The sequence below is a fragment of the Microcaecilia unicolor genome, chromosome 1, assembly GCF_901765095.1.
Source record: "Microcaecilia unicolor chromosome 1, aMicUni1.1, whole genome shotgun sequence".
Lineage (NCBI taxonomy): Eukaryota > Metazoa > Chordata > Amphibia > Gymnophiona > Siphonopidae > Microcaecilia > Microcaecilia unicolor.
In genome coordinates this window covers 430,713,903-430,737,701 of record NC_044031.1, presented here as the reverse complement: position 1 = coordinate 430,737,701, position 23,799 = coordinate 430,713,903, and the positions used below count along the sequence as shown (strand labels likewise).

At 42.7% G+C, this 23,799-nt stretch overlaps 1 protein-coding gene and 1 long non-coding RNA gene across 2 annotated transcripts in view; both read left to right on the top strand.

Annotated features, from left to right (window-relative positions):
• Positions 1-23,799, top strand: part of PIEZO2 (piezo type mechanosensitive ion channel component 2) — a 556,315-nt gene that overhangs the window by 117,654 nt on the left and 414,862 nt on the right. The window lies entirely within an intron of this gene.
• Positions 2,716-22,783, top strand: LOC115476095. The gene is made up of 4 exons (XR_003943134.1): positions 2,716-2,861; positions 8,555-8,561; positions 19,830-19,837; positions 22,771-22,783. It is a non-coding gene; the product is annotated as an uncharacterized LOC115476095 (long non-coding RNA).

Here is a 23,799-nt window from a genome sequence, read left to right as displayed (position 1 = left end):
AAACCTATACACAACAATGCCAGACCTTTTCATACACATACCAATATCACCAATACTAATATGGAACATAGACGAAAAAGAGTAAGAAGTGACTCAGGGGATGAATATACATCTCCCCTGGGCAGTCCTATCACCAGACCAAATCCTCCCAGAACCACGAGGCACTCAACGGAACGCAACACTTCACTGATGGCCAGTCAAGAATTACAGACTCATTCTTTTTTAGAAGAACTTTGGAAGAAAGACACGAGATTTCCACTGCAACGCCATCCACTTCAGACTCAAGATCGATACTCACAGAGAGGACGAGGAAGAGGACAGAATACATATCAACGGCCATTTCAGAACAGAGACCACCGCCATTACCCACACCGTCAGTAGATGAGGCCATTCCTATTTTCAATCTTTCAAGTTATATACCTACAGAAACAGAGTTGCGTATTCTTCAAAAAGGCTTGTCTTTTGTTCCAACCAAGGGCTACAATGCGTTCCAAACACATGTAGACCTATTCAAATTTAATCGCAAGCTCCAGATAATACATGCTTTTTCCAACAATCCCCAGACATTTCAAGAAGTTTCAGTAGTTAAAAAATCATCGACTTGGATTCCACCGTGTCTCGTTCATCCTCTCATCACTGCATTTAGTCAATGTGTAGAGAGAGATCTTAAAAAAGTAGAGAGGAACAAAAAACCACGATATTACAACACCACAATTTCTGAACGTAATGCCATTAAAGAACTTTCACTCAATACCTCAATTGTTATTAAACCCGAGTACACTAGAGAAGTCCAAAGACAATTAGAAGATCGCAATTTTTACATTCCTCTACAGTATGATCCCACAGAAGACATCCAGAAAGACATAAATGAACTCATTGACATTGCATTAAAAATGGGTTTCTTGACTCAGAAAGAAAGGCAGTTTTTACAGGTGAAACAACCAGTCACTCCGACCATCTATATACTTCCTAAAATACACAAATCCATCGAGAATCCGCCCGGAAGACCGATCGTTTCAGGAAATAATTCAGTTTTGGAGCCATTATCTATTTTTGTTGACTTTTTCTTACATCCTTTTGTCCCCAAAATTCCATCATTTGTACAAGATACCACCAACATGATCAACATTTTAAAGGACTATGATGGTCCATTAACAGATACCATCATGGTTACTATGGATATTGAATCCTTATACACAAACATCCCCCAACTAGAAGCAATACGCATCATCGAAGAAATTTTACAGCAAAGGAAAACTCACAACAGGATACCCAATCATCTAATTTTGACCTGTGCGACCATTGCCTTAACTAAAAATTATTTCCGCTTCAATGATGTATACTACCAGCAGGTTAAGGGCACCGCCATGGGCACAAGCATGGCGCCGGATCTAGCAAACCTCTATGTGGGCAATTTTGAAAAAGTACACCTCACTAACCACGCATTTCTTGAAAATATAAAAATCTATCGACGCTACATAGATGATGTTTTTATTCTGTGGCAAGGAGATGAGGATACGCTTTTCTTATTCCATCAATGGTTAAATGCTAAAGATCCAAACCTTAAATTCACCATGGAATATAATAAAAATGAAATTCATTTCCTAGATATCTTGATCACCAAAAATGAGTATTTTTTCAAAACAAATATCTACAGGAAACCTACTGATCGCAACCCCAGCCTCAAGAGTAATTTACCACTAAGCCAATTTCTTCGCTTACGCCGATTGTGTTCAGATTTCGATGACTTCTACCACCAAGCACAGATTTTGAAAGACAGATTTTCATCAAGAGGATATCCATTGGAACACATTAACAAAGGATTTAATAGAGCTGCACAGACAGATCGTACTGACCTGCTTTTACCAAACAAAAAAAGAAACACACCGGATATCGTCTGTACAATGAAATACTCTTTCCTGGTGAAACACATTTCGAAGTCCATTAGAAAGCATTGGCATATTCTTAAAGGTTTGGAATGCTTCAAAAACAAGGAATTGGTCGTAGCTTACTCCAGAAATAAGAATTTGAAAGAACATCTCGTACCATCAACATTACCAGACGTTACTACTATTTTGCCACCACTTGGACATCACAAGTGCGGCCACTGCAGTGTTTGCATTCACTGCATTGAAACCACAACTTTTTGTCATCCCGTCACCAATAAACGTTTTAAGCTAAATCATACCTCAGACTGTACAACTGCATCGGTGATCTACATCATCATATGTCCGTGCCCAAAGCTATATGTTGGCAAAACAATCAGAGCTATTAAGACAAGAATCATCGAACACAGGAGCTGTATCAAGAGGAAAATTGACTCTGCACCGCTGGTTGAACATTGGCTTTCTGCAAAGCATTCCATTTTGGATCTAAAGTTTTTTGTATATAAGATCTTCACTAAAAGATGGAGAGGGAGTGATATGGATAAACGTTTATTACAAGAAGAACAAAAACTTATATTTGATTTAAAAACATTGACACCCGATGGACTGAATAATGAAATTGATTACAGACCATTTTTGTGAACACAGTCTACCCCCAGCAGTAAAACATGCACTATTCATTTCCCCTTTCTTTTATTTATTTTCATTTTTATTTATTTATTTATTTCTTCCCATTAAGCAGTTAATATATTATATGTTTCTCATCAATTAATGTATATTTTCATTTTCATTATTATTTTTATTTTTCATTTTTCAGAAGTAGAGGAGTGTGGTAGCCGTGTTAGTCCACTCTTAAGGTTATCAAAAGAGGTCAAGCGGAATGGGGCATGGAAAGGAAAATGGGATGATGCCTTTTTTGTTGGACTTGGCTTGATGCATTTCTTGATTGGCTTTCGGGGGTTGCCCTTCTTCGTCGTGCGGCTGTGTGCGGTGTCTTCCGTCTTGGGTGGAGGGGTGTGGTGGCCGTGTTGGTCCATGCGGCTGTGTGCGGTATCTTCCATCTTAAGTAGAGGACTGGCGCGGCTGCCGCACTCCTCTGCTTGGGATGGAGGATGCCGCGTGCAGTCGCGTGGCGGGGGGGGCAACCTTCGGGGGCTGGTCGGGAGGTGTATTGGGTTGTGTCCAGTGGAAGGGGTGTCATCTTGTTTTCTTTTCCATGTTTTGTTTTGTTAGATTTCTGTTGATATCATTTTTCAGATTAATTTTCATTCTTCCCCCTTTTTTTACTCAGTTATTTTTATTTTTCATTTTTCATTTTTTATACACATTTTTTTAAAATTTATTTCTCTAGTATATATCAATCTTCATCAAAACATTTCACATCATTTGTTCTTCCGTTTTTAAGTCTTAGTTTTTCCTCTTTTCCTATACCGTCATCCTTGTACTAATTTTCCAATCTTTCATAGTTTCTGTTTCCTTTTAGTCTATCACCGTCATCCTAGTACTCCACTTTTTTCCTTTGAAATGCTTTTGTCATTTCCTTTCTGTTTGTCATCCTTCCTGTGGAGTTTTTTCCATTTTTGGCGCCCTTTTTGCCTTTATAATGCTTAGCAGCCCTCATGAACACTATTGGCTTATTGCAGCATTCTATACAAGCGTTGTGTCAGAGGAGACAACGAAGCACGCTCACCTTCACAACGGTCTTTCTAAAGGTAAATGTTTTAAGCTTTTTCTGTATCATTTTATGTGGCCACATATTCACATCAGTTTTTACCTATTTAAGCCCATTTTCTGTAAAAATCGCTCCAGTTTTTTTCATAAGTTTCTTCTTGTTTTCAGCTTACATTTTCACTCTTAACTTTGTACCATGCCAGTTTAAAATATAGAGTTTGTGGATCTGTTCTGCACAGATTGCTCTTGTGCTCAGCAAGTTCAGCCCTTTATCCAATTGTTTATTTTATATAAGTGCATATTTTGTGCATGTTTTAATATTGAGTCTTTATACCTCAATAAACATCTTTATTATTATATATCCTTTCAGTCTTTGGAATCCTTGGTCGTCCTCCCACTTTTATTTCATTTCTAACTATTTGGAATACCTACATTCTGGGAGTATTCCAGGGTGTTTTTAAATTTTATGCACATACATATAGAATCATGCCTAGCCATAGGCGCCTACAACTAGGCTTGCAGGCCTAATTGCAGATGCCTACAATTAGGCACAGTTATGCGCTAACCAGGATTCTATATATTGCACTGAGAGTTCCACTTGGAAATCAACGTGTATTCCATAAAAATGCACATAACTTAATTAGTTAACAGGCTAATCAGCATTGATAATTGGATGTTAACAAGCAATTATCAGCACTAATTGACAGTTTGAAATTAAATGCACTGCTGTCTAAGCTTATTCTGTAACATGATGTGCATAAACGCTAAGTCGCAGAGATGGGCATAATCGAATGGGACCCGCCATCTATAAGGGCGGCCATCTGTAATAACGGCCTGTAAAGCGGCGTAACCGACAGTATTATCGAAACAAGGTGGCCAGCCATCTTTCGTTTCGATAATACGGTCGGGGCCGGCCAAATCACAACATTTGGGCCGGCCTTAAAGATGGCCGCCATTGGATTTTGCCGATAATGGAAATTAATGGCGGCCATCTCTAACCCAGCCAAATCCAAGCCATTTGGTCATGGGAGGAGCCAGCATTCCTAGTGCACTGATCCCCCCTCACATGCCAGAACACCAACTGGGCACCGTAGGGGGCACTGCAGTGGACTTCACAAAATGATCCCTGGTGCATAGCTCCCTTACCTTGGGTGCTGAGCCCCCCCCCCCCCCAAAATCCACTCCCCACAACTGTACACCACTACCATAGCCCTTAGGGATGAAGGGGGACACCTACATGTGGGTACAATGGGTTTCGGGTAGGTTTTGGAGGGCTCCCATTTACCACCACAAGTGTAACAGGTAGGGGGGGGCCTGGGTCCTCCTGCCTGAAGTGCACTGCAATGCCCACTAAAAACTGCTCCAGGGACCTGCATGGTGCTGTGATGGAGCTGGGTGTGACATTTGAGGCTGGCATAGAGGCTGGCAAAAAAATGTGTTTTAATTTTTTTTTAGGGTGGGAGGGGGTTGGTGACCACTGGGGGAGTAAGGGGAGGTGATCCCCGATTCCCTCCAGTGGTCATCTGGTCAGTTTGGGCACCTTTTCAAGGCTTGGTCGTGAACAAAAAGGGACCAAGTAAAGCCAGCCAAATGCTTGTCAGAGCCGGCCTTCTTTTTTCCCATTATCGGCTGAGGCTGGCCATCTCTTAACCACTCCCCCGTCCCGCCTTCGGTACACTGCTGACACGCCCACTTGAACTTTGGCTGGCCCTGCGATGGAATGCAGTTGAAGCCGGCCAAAATCTGCTTTCGATTATACCAATTTGGCCGGGTTTAGGAGAAGGCCAGCCATCTCCTTATTTGTGTCAGAAGATGGCCGCCCTTCTCCTTCGAAAATAAGCTTGATAGTTAAAAAGTGGGTGTGGTTATGTGCGTGGAATGGGTGGCTCATGCACATTGTTATAGAATACACCCACTCCGCACCTAATTTGGCAGTCAAGATACACCACGTTTAAGTTACCCTAATTGGCCATGACTAAATTTAGTCATGTGGACCGGTGCTCGGCGCGTTCTATATACCGCATGGAAATTTAACCCTATTCTATAAAATTTATGCATACTTTAGAGAAAACACCTAGGCCTATTTTTTTTCCTTGTGGAATTTTCAGGTGCCATATATAGAATCTAGCCCTAAGTATAATTCTAAAAAGGATGCACACCTCTTACCCCTTATATAATCATGCTAAGTGTGTTAAATTTTCAGCGCCTATTTTTAGGCGCTACTTATAGAAATTGGCCCAAAATGCCTATATGAAAAACACACATGCATATATACTAGTATTCTAAACAAGTATGAGGGTAATGGGTACATAAATGGCAGCACATACTTTACAGAATTGTCCCTGTAGTGGGCTAGATTCTGTAAATGGTGCCCAAAGATAGGCGGTGAAATAATGCCTGCTAAGCACGGAGTGACCTGAACAGAATACTGGCTTAGTGCACATTTTGCACCCAACTTTGTGTGTGAGCATTTACACCTGCCAAAGGCTGGTGTAAATGCTTACACCCTACTGATAGCAGTTATGCACACAAATGCAGGTATTCTACAACATCGTGCCTAATTTCTGGGAACGCGCCTGACCTACCTATGCTCCACACATGGCCACATCCCCTTTGGAGTTCTATGCTATAATACTGTATATACTTGAATACAAACCTATCCAAGTATAAGCCGAGTTCACAGTCCCCCCACCCCGAAAAGGGGGGAAACTGTTAACTCAAGTATAAGCTGGTAGTGGTGGTGGTGGGGTTATATTCAAATATAATCTTTCCTCTCCTGTAGTATCCTGAATTTTCCCCTTTCCCCTTCCCCTTTGTTGTGCAGAATTTTTGCCCTCTCCCCTTCAGCCCACAGTGACTGCCACATCTCCCCCTCTCCTACCTTCTCTCCTACAAATGACTGGTATGCCTCTCTTGCTTTCTGCTCCGCCCCCCCCCCCCCCACCACCACCACACACAGTGACTGGCATTTCATACCACTCCCGCACTGGCCCAGCTTCCTTTCTCTTCCCTGTCAATGGTGGTGGCAGCAGCCAGGGGGCCGGTCAGTACGGGGGAGGGGGGGAGGTAAGGGTGGAAAAGTGAGAGAGAAGTGCTGGGCACTGTGGGGAGAGGAGGGAAGCACAGAAATTTCTTCTGACTCGACTATAAGCTGAGACCACACCAGACATCACTGCCGAAACCAAGGCCAAAGTATCGGCTTGCTTATCCGACATTGCTGCCTGGATGTCCAACCGCCACCTGAAACTGAACATGGCTAAGACCGAGCTTATTGTCTTCCCACCCAAACCCACTTCCCCTCTCCCTCCACTCTCTATCTCAGTTGATAACACTCTCATCGTCCCCATCTCATCTGCCCGCAACCTTGGAGTCATCTTCGACTCCTCCCTCTCCTTCTCTGTGCATATCCAGCAGATAGCCAAGACCTGTCGCTTCTTACTCTATAACATTAGCAAAATTTGCCCTTTCCTCTCTGAGCACACCACCCGAACTCTCGTCCACTCTCTCATTACCTCTCGCCTTGACTACTGCAACCTACTCCTCACTGGCCTCCCACTTAGCCATCTATCCCCCCTTCAGTTCGTTCAGAACTCAGCTGCACATCTTATCTTCCGCCTTGACCGATATACTCATATCACCCCTCTCCTCAAGTCACTTCACTGGCTTCCGATCAGGTACCGCATACAGTTCAAGCTTCTCCTACTAACCTACAAATGCACTCGATCTGCAGCCCCTCCTTAACTCTCTACCCTCATCTCCCCTTATGTTCCTACCCGTAACCTCCGGTCTCAAGACAAATCCCTCCTCTCAGTACCCTTCTCCACCACCGCCAACTCCAGGCTCCGCCCTTTCTGCCTCGCCTCACCCCATGCTTGGAATAAACTCCCTAAGCCCATACGCCAGGCCCCCCCTCCCTGCCCATCTTCAAATCCTTGCTCAAAGCCCACCTCTTCAATCTTGCCTTCGGCACCTAACCACTACACCTCTATTCAGGAAATCTTGACTGTCCCAACTTGACATTTCGTCCTTTAGATTGTAAGCTCCTTCGAGCAGGGACTGTCCTTCTTTGTTAAACTGTACAGTGCTGTGTAACCCTAGTAGTGCTCTAGAAAGGTTAAGTAGTAGTAGACCCCAATTTGGGGGCTTTTTTTTACCCCAAAATCTTAGCTTATAGGCACACATGTTATAGAATAGGGCATAGGAGATATCTGAGCATAACTCCTAACCACTGCCAATTAATGCTTGTTTTGACTAATAATTGATTATTACCTAATTAGCTAATTAGTTTGGGAGTGTGCGTTATTTGCCATAATATGCTCTAGTTGCCATTTTAGCATGAAAAGCACCATTTGCAAATCCCCCCCCCCCTCCCCCCCAGTTTCCTTTTTGTTTCTGGTGTAGGATGTAATCAGATGCCTGGAGATGCAACGGCTTTCAACTAGTGTGAATAATAAAAGTAGTCCCCTCAGGGCAAGGATCTGCTTAGAAAGTTTTCATCATTGATTAACTGTGACTTTATGCTGGAAGGATTTGAGGTGGTATTTAAAGGCACTTAAGCAAGGAGTGTTACAAATATCCTGAAGCAATTAATTCCAGAAGTATGCTGCAATGAGAGCTAATATCTAATGGTAATGGGACAAAGGTATGGGTAAAGTGGAGGTGGCATTTTAGAGCAGAGATGAAGGGGAAATTTAATATGAGGATTTTAAATCAGTACAAGCATGAACAAGTAGGCAGTAGAGAGACTGCAGGAGAAGTGACATTGTTGAAATGTTGATTTCTATAGATAACAGACAGGATGCTTTCAAAAAGGCACATAGAGCTTAGGAAAAGAGATGAAGGCCCGAAGGCAAAGAGTTGGAATGATATAGTTAGGACACAGATGAATAAGTGGTTTGGAAGAGAAGTTAATCAGCTAATGGAATTTAGAAATGTTTAGGAACTGACAATTATACATTCATGCAAAGAAAAAAGAGGAAAAGGTTGGTGTCTATGAGGGATTGAGTGGTATAGCAGCAGATGCTCCTAGAAACATTCCCTCACTGAGGTTGCAGGTTAGCCACCTTACAGCAGGTGGCACTAACTTGACATGTTGGAGGCCTGGAGGTGGTTAAATGCCCTGGAGCAGAGTGGAACAGAGAGGCCTCAAGGCAAGAGGTCTCCTGTAGAGGTCCTGTGGGCAAGAATCCTCATATGGTGATCTGGCGTAGGCTATAGTCTCTGGAAGAGTCCCAGGGAAGAAGGTTAGTCCTAGGCTAGACTTTGTATGTTGATGAGAAGTTTGAAGCTTATGTGTGAAGGAATTCCAGAATTGAGTGCTTGCAAGAGAGAGGACGGCCAAGGTAGGCTCAAAATCCCTTGGTTGAGCTATGGTTGTGAGTAATGAAGACACTGTATATGGAAGAGAGTAGCTATGCCAGAGGTGGACTATTGAAAGTGAGATTGTGTTTGAGAGACTTCCATGAAGAGTATTGAACCAGTGAGGAATCAGGCTTCTTTATTTCCCTTCTACACAGTAATAAAGTTTTTCCTTTTGACCTTCACTGCCCTCTGGTATGTTTTCTGAGGGTTCCCTGGCAGGTCATGCTATCACAGTGTCAAAGAGCTACAATTGAATATGTGGCTGAAGTATATGTTTCACCGAACTCTCACTTGAGCACAAGCTTACTTAACCTAACTTGGTGCAAAGTTAAACACAGCCAGGTAAATATTCAAAGCGATTTATCTGGCCAAAAGACTCCTGTCCAATTAAATCACTTGTTCAGGAGTAACCAGTCATTTTCAGTAGCATTCAGCTAGTTACTGCCGCTGAAAATGTCCAGTTGGCCCTTATCTTAAAACTGGCTATTTTGGGGGGGCATTCTGGGGGCAGAGTCTGCACTTGGCTGGTTGAGTGCCCACATTCAGCACTTAACTGACCAAGGTAACCGCCTGAATAGGATCGCTTAAAAGTCAGTCCTTTCTTTATCTGGGCCCCATAGCCTGTTAAGTGCTGAATATCGCACCTTACAGGCTGTGCTGTAGCTGGTTATGCAAACTTGGAAATTCAGTGCTGAAGCCCAGACATGGGTCGGCATTGAATTTCTGGGCATAACACTGGCAATGGTCAGCAAAACGCTGAGTGCCGCTGGCTGCATATCGACCCCCCCCCCCCCCCCCCCCCCCAACATATTTCTGGAATTTTGTAATGCATAATTACTATTTATCTAGAATGTTTTCCGGATTCAAAATATGAAAACATTGACTATAACAGTATTTTAGTAAAGATAGTACAAGATTGGTAAAAGTAAGAAAGAAAAGCAAGTGTAGGTTCTGCAGCTCATTTGCCCTTAATCATGCCTATTTATCAAACATGCAGATTCTTGAATGCAAATTGAATTAGCAATAGGAGTTTATTGGATAAGATAATAGTGATTCACAAGAGGCACACATGAAGTTAAGAAGAAAGGGGAAGAGGATGGGATTTGATATACCGCTTTTCTATGGTTACAATCAAAATGTTTTACCTTTCTGCAAGAAACTATTTCTATGGTGATTCTTAAACACTATTAAAGTCAACTGCCCCCCCCCCCCCCCCCCCCCCCCCCCGATATTCAACGTTATTTAACCACCCAGAAATGGGTCCTGGCCATTTAAATAGCACTTAACCGGCTATCTGCGAATATTCGGTGCATAGCCAGCTAAGTTTGGCGGCCAATTGGGCCACTGAAATAGCAGGCCTCTCTGGCCAGCGTTGAATATTGACTTGGCCGGTTAAGTTGAAACTGGGTAAAAATAAACCTTATATTCAATGCTGGTCACTGGAAATGGCCTAGCATTGAATATCTGTGCTCAGTGCCAGCCATGGGAGGCAGCCCAGCTAACTCTTGCAGTCTGAATATCGGCCTTAGATTGACTAGAACTTGACTTCAGAAATTCCAAACTAAATAACCCAGCATGGAAAAATAAATGAGTACAGTTTTACTATTTATGTTAGTAGTTTGTCTGCCACTCGAAATGGTATTTTATTTATTTGTAGCATTTGTATCCCACATTTTCCCACTGATTTGCAGGCGCCTCAAGCCCATGGTCCTTCAGGAAGAACATTATCAGGCCACTTTGGTCGCTTGGGTGCAGAGCATCTCACGGTGTCTGTAGGTCATTACAGTCCATGGGCAGGATGCCAGGAGGAATTCAGACTTTTGTCAGCACTTTACTGGCATCAGCTGTTACATGATGCCAGTAAAGGGCTGAAGGAAAAGAAAATGAAGTAAATCTCTTGAAAAAGATGTGGTGAAACAGCAGAGTTCTGTTGAGCTACTTAATTGAAGCAAACCAGGAAGCACGGTATCAAGGAACTACAGCTTGATCTTCAGCTTGAAGTTATCCAAGAGTTAGTTAAGTAACAACTTTTCAATCCTAAAGACTTTCATGAGAAATTTATGCACCTGGAAATAGAAAATCAATAATAGGATAATAGAAAATATATGAAAATTGAAAAATGTTTAAACGGAGGTTTTTCTTGATCAATGATGAAGGGCTCATCCACAAAAATAGCAGGTATAGTTCTGCAATTTGTGGTTAAGAAAAGTTGAGTTTCTGAGATCCTTTTCTCCATTTATATAAAATGTATTTGGCTGCAAGTTAACCCTTGCTTGAACTGAAATTGTATTTTCAATATTACTTTTGCGAGTGGTAAGCCTTACATAATGAAACATATTACCCGGTTAGAAATATATCCAAGGGGGGAGGGGACTTTGTCAAGCAATCTTAATATTAATTCAATAACTGTAATTCAAGTGACAAACTAGAAATATTACCTGATATGAATTCCCCTGGTACCATAGCTCAAATTCTCAGTTCATAATCCCCCACATAACCTACTAATCACCATTAAAATATACTAGAACTGATGGTAGCAAGTCTACAAATTGATGGGTCATTGTGGGTGTCACAAAGGGGCACTCTTAGTGCCAGTTCTGTAATGGCTTAAGGGCATATATAAGCTGTTATAGAATGCTAGCACAAAGCCACATTGATATGCCAAAACTTGTGTGCTTATTTATGACAGGTCAATGGATGGCATGAATGAGCGCCCCTAGGTGCGCTATTCAATGCTTGCAGCTGATAGTATTCTATAAGTGGTGCATGTTGCTTGGCGACACAGCCAAGACATGTCTGTGCTCCGCCTATGAGTACATCCCCTCCTGATAATTGTGAATAACGGATCCTTTTACTATGCTTAGGTAAGCGCTAGTGTGCACTTACCACAGCTTAAAAGGGCTTACCATCAGATGCTCTGAGGTGTTCTGTGCACTTAACACTGCATTAAAGTGAATATAATTAGGTCTGCCACCTCCGTTTGGGCAGTGGAAGCCATGGGCTTTCTACTATCCTGAAACGGATTGCAGGCTCCCTCTAAATACATAATTACCCCAACCTTGTATCTGCTCATGACAGTTTTACACAGTCTGGGCAGTAGCAAACTGAAACCCAGATTTCAAAATATATAGTAAGATAGTTTATTAGCATAAGCATCTCACCCAAAGGCAGTACAGGCAATCAGGTATTCACATGGTAGAACAGCACTTCACGACAGATGACATGTGCCTTCACAGGTTACTGGCTTCTTCTCCGAGGCACTGCTTAGTTAGCAGACCTTTTATACTTTTTTGATCTCATAGATCCCAATGAGCCACCTGCAATTTCATTATAATTGGCACATACATCTAATTATGCCCAAGTTCCAACTTTCTTATCTCTCATCCAATTATGACCAAGTTTCAACTTTAGTAAGTTTTTCTTATCTCCAAGCTTCGCTCATCCTTAAATGTAACTTTTCTGCACCTGGCCCAATTATTTTTTATAGTTTCTCAGCATGCCTATGTCCAGCTGTACACATCCCTTGCCAACTTTGTATCTCTGCCAAGCTTAATCAGGCTGTCACATTTCTTCAGTGAAGTATCAGGACTGAGAGATGCTATGATTTTACATGCCCAATTTGGTTTAGGAAGCCTGAACCTGTTTTTCACTGCATTCAATTTGTGACAATTATTTACAAAAGGGCTTACCATGGGATGTGCTGAGGTGTTCTGTGGTAAAAGCCCAATGTGTGCATATGATAAAAAATAGTTCTTTATTTTTCTAGAAGGGGTGGCAGAGATTGTTCATGACAGCATGAATCATTTAGTGCAGTCACAGTACCGTACACTAACTGGTTAGTGCCGGGATTAATGCGTGAGCCCTTACCATCTACAAAATAGGTGGTGGTAAGTGCTCATGCACTAATTAGCACATGGCCATTCATTTGAAAAATGGAAAATTGGCTATTTTCCAGCTGCATTAAGAATGGCCTTAGGGTTTGGGAAAAACCTGTATAAGGGTGTGCTATGGTTACTTTTTACCACAGCTTAGTAAAAGGACCCCTAAGCTATTTAGGCATACTGTTTATAGAATTTGCAAAATATTGGCACCAATCATTCACATAACTAAATTTAGACACAAGCTTATATAATTGCATTTAATATAAAATAACAATTTAAAACAATTTTGTCTTACATCACTTCCTGAAGAACAAACAACTTGCAACTAAATGCAATTCTTTCAGAAGTGCATTCCAGAAAAGAGGTCCCATATATGAAAATGGGGTGTTCTGAGTTCCTTGTAATTTAATGTGTGTGGGAGAAGCATAAGTTAAGTCTCATTCAGGCTTCTGCATGTTTCACATAAAATAGTCATCACTCTAATATTCTGATCTTGAGACTAACAAAAGAAACATTTCTACCTGCCCGTGATGAAAGATGGGTGGTGATATTCTGAATACGTCGGTCTGTGAAACTTATATGAGACATTGCAGTGGTCTGCTTTTGAAATTTTTATTTCATTTCATGAACAGTTGTCTGAATATCCCAAACATTGCACAAATACTTTATAGTAATTGTCTTGCAAACATATCTACAACATCTATTTGACAGAAGTCTTCAGCGAGCTAATTACAATGCAAAGGCTATATAAATGTTCACCGTTGTCCTGCCACTCTACCGGTTATGATATTTTTACCAGCTGTTCATTAATAGAGCAATTTTCAAACTGTACACACTGGCAGAAAGTCTGTAAATACTTGGTGAAAATCTGCAGACTCTGTAATAGTTTTTAAGGGAAACATATGTGCTTACTTTTCCTCAGAAACTTACCACAGATAAAAAGCACCCCAGATATTATTATTATTATTTATTTAATCTGTTTTCTCTCTCTTTTTTAATGACACTTAAGGGGTCCTTAGTAAAATGTGTGCTGAAAAATGGCCTGAGCTGGTGTAGACGCATGTATTGGACATGCGCAGGTCCATTTTTCAGCGCACCTGAAAAACAGCCTTTTTTTGTTTTTTGGCTGAAAATGGACACGAGGCAAAATGAACATTTGCACGTGTCCATTTGGACCTGAGACCTTACCGCCACCCAGTGGCGTAGCAAGGGCGGGGCGGTGGGGGCGGTCCGCCCCGGGTGTCATCGGGTGGGGGGGTGCTCCGCTCCCGCTGCTCCGCCTTTTAAATTTTGTTTTTCCGAAGCGCCGGACTCAAAGAGTTGCAGGCAGCGCGCCTCGCGTCTGCCTGCTAGCAAAGAAGATCTCGTGACGTTGACGTCGTCGCCCTTCCCACATTGAGTCCCGCCCCCCTCTAAGGCAACTTCCTATTACCGCGAGGGCGGGCGGGACTCAGTGTGGGAAGGACGACGACGTCAGCAAGATCTTCTTTACTAGCAGGCAGACGTGAGGCGCGCTGCCTGCAACTCTTCGAGTGGAAAAAAAAATAAAGGCAGGACAGGTAGGAGAACCTGTCGGGTGGGAGAGCATCAAGAAGGGGATTAGGGAGGGTGGGAGAGCATCAAGGAGGGGAGAAGGGGATTGGGGAGAGGTGGGGGAGCTCAGAGGGGTGCTTAAAGGGGATTAGGGAGGGTGGGAGAGCATCAAGAAGGGGATTGGGGAGAGGTGGGGGAGCTCAGAGGGGTGCTTAAAGGGGATTAGGGAGGGTGGGAGAGCATCAAGAAGGGGATTGGGGAGGGGTGCTTAAAGGATGGATGGTAAAGGGGGGCAGACGGATTGAAGGGGCAGAGAGAAAGGGCAGATGGTGGGTGGAAGGGGAGAGAGAGGGCAGACTGGAGCAAATGGTGGATGGAAGGGGCAGAGATAGAGGGCAGATGTTGATGGAAGGGGGAGAGAGAGAGAGCAGACACTGGATAGCAGAGAGAGAGCGCGAAGACAGATGCTGGATAGAAGGAAGACAGTGAAAAGATGAGGAAAGCAGAAACCAGAGACAACGAACTGTAAATATATATTTTTATTTTTTTGCTTTAGGATAAAGTAATATTGTAGCTGTGTTAATAAATGTTTATAATAGAACATGTAAATAAGGTAATCTTTTTATTGGACTAATTTTAATACATTTTACTTTCGGAGAACAAAACCCCCTTCCTCAGGTCAGGATAGGACACTGTAACAGTACTATACTGAATTGACCTGAGGAAGGAGGTTTTGGCCTCTGAAAGCTAAATGTATTAGTCCAATAAAATGATATTATTTGTTTTATTTCTATTTGTTAATGTTAATTTGTAAAGTGGTGATTGGTATTTGTTAGTTTTTTCAAATTTACATCTGCTGTCTTTATATTTTGCACAGTATTAGAGGACAATTTCTGTTTCTGTGGTGTTGCATTGTATGAAGAGTCTGGCATCGGGGGTTCAGTTTAATTTTTGTCTAAATAGAAAGTTTATGATTACTTATTCTATAGTGCATTAGGGTGTATCTGTATTTGTGAAAAAGACATGGCTTTCGGTTGGCATTGACTGTGCAGGATTGACGATCTGTACTATTCTGTCTGGTTTCATTTTACAGTAGGTGAATTGATGTTCTAGTGCTCACTGTAGTGTTTAAGATGCTTTCCTTTTCCTTGTGTGACTCGTACAAATTACTGCTTATGGTATGGTAGAATTGCTCTACAGGTCCTGAGTGTTTTGTATTCTCGGTATGCCTAGTACTGGATTTCGGGGGGGGGGGGGGTGTTAAAAAATGACCGGCCCCGGGTGTCAACTACTCTAGCTACGCCACTGCCGCCACCCATTGAATTAATGGTAAGGTCTCATGCGTTAACTGTGCTGTAATCGTCAGCATGTGTACAATGCCGATTACCGCCCTTTAGCGCCACGCACCGGAAAATAAAACATATTTTCTGTCATGCATAGTGGATGCACATCAAAAATGAAATTACCGCCCAGGCCCACTCAATCATTACCTCTCATCTTGACTTCTGCAACCTACTCCTCACTGGCCTCCCACTTAGCCATCTATCCCCCCTTCAGTCCATTCAGAACTCTGCTGCACGTCTTATCTTCCGCCTGGACTGATATACTCATATCACCCCTCTCCTCAAGTCACTTCACTGGCTTCTGATCAGGTACCGCATACAGTTCAAGCTTCTCCTACTAACCTACAAATGCACTCGATCTGCAGCCCCTCCTTACCTCTCTACCCTCATCTCCCCTTACGTTCCTACCTGTAACCTCCACTCTCAAGACAAATCCCTCCTTTCAGTACCCTTCTCCACCACCGCCAACTCCAGGCTCTGCCCTTTCTGCCTCGCCTCACCCCATGCTTGGAATAAACTCCCTGAGCCCATACGCCAGGCCCCCTCCCTGCCCATCTTCAAATCCTTACTCAAAGCCCACCTCTTCAATGTCGCCTTCGGCACCTAACCACTTTACCTCTATTCAGGAAATCTAGACTGCCCCAACTTGACATTTCGTCCTTTAGATTGTAAGCTCCTTTGAGCAGGGACTGTCCTTCTTTGTTAAACTGTACAGCGCTGCGTAACCCTAGTAGTGCTCTAGAAATGTTAAGTAGTAGTAGTAGTAGGCCACGTGGTAGCCGGGCGGTAGTTCAAAATTGACGCACATAGGATTTGCATATGTGCCTACGTACCTTAGTAAAAGGACCCCTCACGATGGGTTATAAATAAATACTGTAATGCAATAAATATATATCATCCCATCTACAGTAAGTAGTATGATATGATTCAGTTTAAACTATTCACAGCAACCTCATCTCCTGCATGATGAACTGTCCTGTACAATGTTTTGGAATGTCCATAAAACTCATCTCTTTACTTGGGCCTTTTCTATTTCTACTTGACTGCCCAGCCCTTCTCCTGCACTCCTCTAATATTTTATTTATTTGGATTTTGCACACACATTTTTCAGTAGTAGCTCAAGGTGAGTTACATTCAGGTACACTGGGTATGTCTCTGTCCCAGGAGGTCTCACAATCTAATTTTGTACCTGAGGCAATGGAGGGTTGAGTGACTTGCCCAAGATCACAAGGAGCAGAAGTGGGATTTGAACCAGCCACCTCTGGATAGCAAGACTGGTGCCCTAATCACTAGGCTACTCCTCCAATATGTCTTTCTATCTGTTCTTTCCACTGTAATGTTAGTGTTCCCATCTTAATTTTAGCTCACAAGCTACTTTACAGTAAATCTGAATGAACATAAATATAGGGCTGGTGTATATGCTCACATCTGGATTTTTAAAGAATGAGCACGGAGATCAGTAATCTAGGAGGAGAAATAACTTGGAAGAAAACAGAACTCAATTAGAAAATGACACATCTAGCATTCAACCACTCAGTTCCGCAAAATGTCAGAGAACATGACTCTTGCCTACCTGGTTCCCTATCCCAAACTGAACAGGAAATGTACTATCTAAAAATGCTTGCAATGGTCTAGGTTCAAAGAACACATGTCACATATTGCCAGGGCTTTTTTTGAGGGGTACTCGGGGGTACTGAGTGCCGGCACCTTTTCCAGTGCCTGCTAAAATTGACCTATGGACCACAAGTTTTAATGAAAGAGCTCAGGCTCAACATACCAATTCTGCCTTGTCATAGATTCTGTGACTGGTTGCAGGGGGCTTGGCTATTGTGGGGTGAGTCCCTCAGTGATCACCCCACCCCTGAAGGGTGGCCTGGCATTTGAGTACCGGCACCTTTTTTGCTAGAAAAATTACACTGCATATTGCAAAATTTAACCAAACATTTCACTGGAAAATGTAAGAAAATATCCCATTAATCTGAACAACTCTATTTTGCAGGGCCAAGAATAGCTTACGCCATTCCTGGGTCTCCCTGCAAATGCCAAAAACGTACCAAACATTTTTTCCCATAAACAATTTAGATCTATGGCAAAAAAAAACCCCAAAAGTAAGCAAACCCTGTATAGGGGGGAAGTAGATTATACAAAAGGAGGAAAAAGCCTCAAGAAGCTCCTTTCCATACACCACTGTGTTAAGGGAGCTGGGACTGCTTCATCATAAGCAAAAAGCCTCCTGTATTGTGGTAAACAGCCTACTCAAACTAATTTCAAATGTTTAAATGTTCACTTAGCTTGGGCTGTTAAATCGCCGTTCTTCTCTCTGATTTATTCAGGTTATTCAATTTGATTTGTGTCCTAAGTGGAACCTTATCCTCTAATTGAATATTTAGTTTAAAAAAAAAAACAAAGTCAGAATGTGATTTCTATCCAGTTCAAAGCAAATGTAATAAGCACAGTTGCTCGATCTTCCACGTGGTCCTAAGATGTTTCTAGGAAGTAATTTTACTGATTTCTTTCCATCTAGTGGACACGGGACTTCTTTTTTCCTTTTTTTTCCTTTTTCTAGATTCCATATTGTTTCTTTCTTAAAGATAATTTCTTTCTTTTTGGTCTGTATTTCTGTGATCAAGGTAAATTACTATTTTGAAAAGCTTTCTAAATAATAATAATAATAAGTATTGAGCCTGCAGTATAGTATTTTATGATTCATGTTTATAAATGTGCCCGGTCCATGCTCCACCCAACTCCACTCATGTGATTGCCCACCTGCAAAGTATGTGCGGCTTAGTAAGCAGAACCCTAAGTTTTGTACCTGGGGCAATAGAGGGTTAAGGGGTCCTTTTACTAAGGCGCGGTAAAAAGTGGCCTACAGTAGGGCAAGCACATCTTTTAGGTGTGCATTGGGCCACTTTTTTACCATGTCTGGGAAAAAGGGCCTTTTTTTAAGTGGCTGGGAAAAGGGCCTGTGGTAAAATTGAAACCAGCGTGCACCTATTTGCGGCCTGAGCCCTTAATGCCACACATTGATCTAGCAGTAAGGGTTCACATGCTACACACCCTTGGTCTGTGCTCGCCTACTGCCAATTAACATCAGAAATACCGCATACGGATGGAAATAATAAAATAATTTGTCCTAGCGTTATGGGCATGCGCCAAATTTGAAATTACCACCAGCGGGGTGCACTAACCTGGTGGTAGTCTCATTTTGGCACATGTTGCACGTGAATGGGGCCATCGCGCCTTTGTAAAATGGTCCCTCAGTGACTTGTCTAGAGTCACAAGGAGCTGCAGTGGGAATTGAACCCAGTTCCCCATGATCTGCACTAACCATTAGGCTACTCCTTCAGAGGAGGTGTAAATTTGTGTGAGAGCATTTTATTTATTTAATTTATTACTTATATACCTCAACCCCAGCTTTCTATATGCCCAGTGCTGTTAGCATTCATAAATCCACACCCCTTCCCCACCCCCAAATTATACTAAGCATTGTGCACTAGCATTTGTAAGTTAATGGGGCATCCAGTTTTATAGGTGCTTTGTTATATAATCTCCCCTCTCCTTGATTTTAACCTTACAAAATTTCTTGAAACATCTCAGAATGTGATTTCACCTTGATCCACTCTTTTAGTAACCTGTGTTTCAGAGCTTGATTAGATGTTAGCTTCAAACAATTACTTTAGGAAACAGGATTTCCTTTTTTGCTGGCAGAAATTTCTGATTTTTCCAGATGTGGCTAGAGGCACTCAGCTGACAGATACAGCATTTCTTCAACTGAAGGTGAGGACACAGTTCTTTGATTTGATTTATTAAAATTTGGTTAATTGCATCAGTCTTTCAACCAGCACTTTTCCGAACTCTTGAAAACACGCTGTAATCAAGCCAGTTCTCAAGAAACTAAATTAAAATTCAGACATAGCCTCTAACTACCATTCCATTTGAAACCTCTGTATTGTATCAAGATTACAGAATACATGGGGGAGCATTTTCGAAAGGGACATCCAAGTTGAGATTTGGACGTCCTTGCAAAACGGCGAAATCCAGGGGCGGGGGAACCCATATTTTCACAAGATGGACGTCCATCTTTTGTTTCAAAAATACCGTCAGAGACATCCAAATCCTTAAATTTGGATGTCCCTAGATTTGGTTGTCCCTAGACATGGACGTTTCTGACTTTCGGCAATTTTCGAAACAAAAGATGTCCATGTCAAAAACGTCCAAATGCAAGCCATTTGGTCATGGGAGGAGCCAGCATTTCTAGTGCACTGGTCCCCCTTACATGCCAGGACACCAACTGGGCACCCTAGGGGGCAACTCCCTTATTTGGTGTGTAGCCCCACCCAGCGCATCCCAGGATGCACTGGGTGGGGCTGGGTGTCGCCATTTTGCGGTGTTGAAGGAAGAGGAGGGAGGCAGGCTGCGTCCCTCCTCCAACTAAGGTAGGGGGTCCGGGAGGGGGTTCGAGGTTCTTTTTACCAGGGATTCGGCGGCAGACAACTCTGGGAGTTGGGGAGTTGGGGTGGGCTGGAGGTCCGCCCACCCCTGTCGCTCACTGGGAGGGAGGGAGGGGGTTGACCAGCAGCCACTGGACCACCAGGGAGTCTTTTTCTGGGGGTTTGGGGGGGGCTGGAGACCCACCGGATCTCCAGCCCTCCCTGTACCTGTGGGGGTGGGATCATCAGGGGGGACCGGAGGTCCGCCGGACCTCCAGTCCCCTGTCGTTGGGGGGGGGTGCTTTGCATCGTTGGGGGGAATGGGGGCCTGCCAGCATGCAAATGCATGCTGGACAGGGCTCACCATTCCTCCCCAATGATCTGCAAACCCTAACGCCAGCTCGGAGCTGGCGTAGGGTTTGTCACGGGCAGCGACCCAATCTTTGGCGCTCTGGTCGCTGATCAATAGGGATGAATGCGTTAAGCCCCGTTTAGCATGCATTTGCATGCTGCTTGTGGTATGAGCCCTCAAGCGCGTTTTTTCACGCGCTCGAGGGCTCTGATCATGGGGCAATAGCAAACGCCGGCACTAGTATGGTGCTAACAGCCTCTAGCACCAGTGTTTGCTTTAGATCATCTGCCCCCGAGAGGCAGCAGAAACAGGTGCATAGCAGTGAAGTAATCAGGGACGATGCTGGCTTCTACAGACTCTCAGAATTATCAGGCAAGAACTACAAACACAGGAAACAGAACAGGGAAAACAGGAACAGAGCTTGGCTAAATACACAGATTGGCTTAAACACAGAGCTTAACTATAGCAAGAGTCAAAAGCAGGGCTAGACTAAAAGCAGAAGCCAAGATAGAGTCAAACATATACAGACACCAAGGTCAGGGTGTGGCTTTAGAGCCAGGCTTTCAGGATCAAGGTACAAAAGCAAACACACAGAAACAAAGCAAAGCACTGCAACACAAGACTCAAAGAAACACAGAACAGACCTTCAGGAGCAAGATTCTCAGGAACAAAGCCAAGCAGGGAAATGATTTAAACAGGTAACACAAGAATAAGAGACCTCTTGCAAAGGCAACATAGGAAAGCTCCCTGGGTCCTTATAAAGGAGTAGGCTGATTATGTCACAAGTAGGAAATGAAGCAGAAGCAGGGACACCAAAGCGAAGCTTGGCTAACAGGAAGAACAACAACAGGAAATGAAGCAGAAGCAGGGAGACCAAAGCGAGGCTTGGCTTACAGGAAGAACAACAATAGGGAAAAAAAAGCAGACTGGAGAGGTCACAGAGCTAGATACAGAGAAGCAGTAGGTCTGAACATAAGGTTCCTGGGTGGTGACTCCTAATATGGAACCTTGGATCACATAGCTATAGTTCAGATTCCTCTTTCCCACATGCATCACTTTGCACTTGCTCACATTAAACGTCATCTGCCATTTGGATGCCCAGTCTCCCAATCTTGTAAGGTCCTTTTGCAATTTTTCCACAATCCCCTTGAGATTTAACAACTTTGAATAACTTTGTGTCATCAGCAAATTTAATTATCTCACTAGTTATGCCCATCTCTAGATCATTTATCAATATGTACAGTACAGACCCCTGCGAGACCCCACTATCTACCCTTCTCTATTGAAAATACTGATTATTTAACCCTACTCTGTGTTCTATCTTTTAGCCATTTTTTAATCCACAATAGAACACTACTTCCAATTTCCTTTGGGGTCTTTCATGAGGTACTTTGTCAAATGCCTTTTGAAAATCCAGATACACAATATAGACCAGCTCACCATTATCCACATGTTTGTTCACCCCTTCAAAGAAATGTAGTAGATTGGTTAGGCAAGATTTCCCTTCACTAAATCCATGTTGGCTTTGTCTTATTAATCCATGCTTATGTATATTCTCTGTAATTTTGTTCTTTATAATAGTCTCTACCATTTTGCCCAGCACTAACGTCAGGCTCACCGGTCTATAATTTCCCGGATCACCTCTGGAACCCTTTTTAAAAATAGGTGTTATATTGGCCACCCTCCAATCTTCTGGTATCTTGCTTGAATTTAAAGATAAATTATATATTACTAATAGTTCTGCAAGTTCATTTTTCAATTCTATTAATACACTGAGATGTATACCATCCGGTCTAGGTGATTTGCTACTGATCAGTTTATCATATTACCCCATTACATCTTTCAAGTTTACAGAGATTTTGATTCAGTTTCTCTGACTCATCAGCATTGAGTACCATATCCGACACTGGTATCTCTTCCACATCTTCCTTGTTGAAGACTGAAGCAAAAAATTCATTTAATCTCTCCTCTATGGCCTTGTCTTCCCTGAGTGCCCCTTTTACCCCTTGGTCATCTAGCGGTCCAACTGATTCTTTTACTAGCTTCTTGCTTTTAATATACCTAAGAAAGTTTTTACTATGTGTTTTTGCTTACATTGCAATCTTCTTTTCAAAGTCTCTCTTTGCCTTCCTAATCAGTACTTTGCATTTGACTTGCCATTCCTATCAGGAGACTATGACCATAGTGGAAGGAAGATATGGACTTCTGTAGCGATAGCACTTAATGGGAGAAATCCAGGGGATGCAAATACAAGAGATGTGGTAGTATAGAGAGAAAGTGGGATCGAGAATAAAATCAAGATCTCTGGTGAAGGAGTGTTGGTAGAATCAAATATGTAAAACCCAGAAGACACTAAAGAGTTTCTTCTAGAAATGGAAGTGAAAGATCTGTTCTCTGAGGAGCAAACCAAAACCAATTAACCTGGCAAGTCAAATTGCTGTCTCTTTCAAATATTAATTTTAAGAGATAAATCTTTGTCCAATGGTCAACTGAATAAATCAGAAGTGCTTTTATGGTGTCACTTGGAATGAAAAGTCCAAACAGGGCCTTTCTTTACCACAGATACCCACAGATTCTACATACGGTGCCCGGATTTCCATGCCCAAATTTGGGCATTCTTCCAACATGTATGTGCAGGTTAATTGAATAGCGAGCTTAGAACCATCAATAATTGAGTGTTAACAACCAAATATTGAAGTTAATTGGAACCCATTAGTATTTGTGCACACTGTTCTATAAGTCAGTGCACCTAACTCCCATAGTGCATATGTCAAAAGGGGGTGTAACCATGGGAAGGGCATGGGCTTGTCAGAGGCATTCCAAAAAGTTGCATGTGTAGTTATAGAATACTGGGTCAGTGCACCCAACTTGGGTGCCAGCATTTACACCAGGTTTCAGCAGGTGTAAGTCTGGCACTTAACATTTGGGCATGGGATTCGGTGCTAAGTGTGATTCTATGAAGGGTGTGTACTGTTTAAAGCATCGTGCTTAGTGCCAATCTTTTCTGGTGCCTATTGTTGAATGTGATATATAGAATCTGGCCCAAAATGACTGCAGGTAAGGAAACAAACAGATATTTCCCATACCATGCTGATGGAGGAACCACAATCCTTAAGGGCTAGATTCAGCAAATGGCACCCAAATATGGGTGCCAAAAAGAAAAAAAATCGGTACACAATGTTATTCTATAAAGGGTGCTCCGGGATGAGCACACTTTATAGAGTAGCATCGGGTGCCAAATTCTGCATCCAACTTTGGGCATGAGGACCTACATCAACCGAAACTAGGTGTAAGTCCTGGCATGCAAGTTGGGTGCTCATCCACGGTATTCTATAATACTGC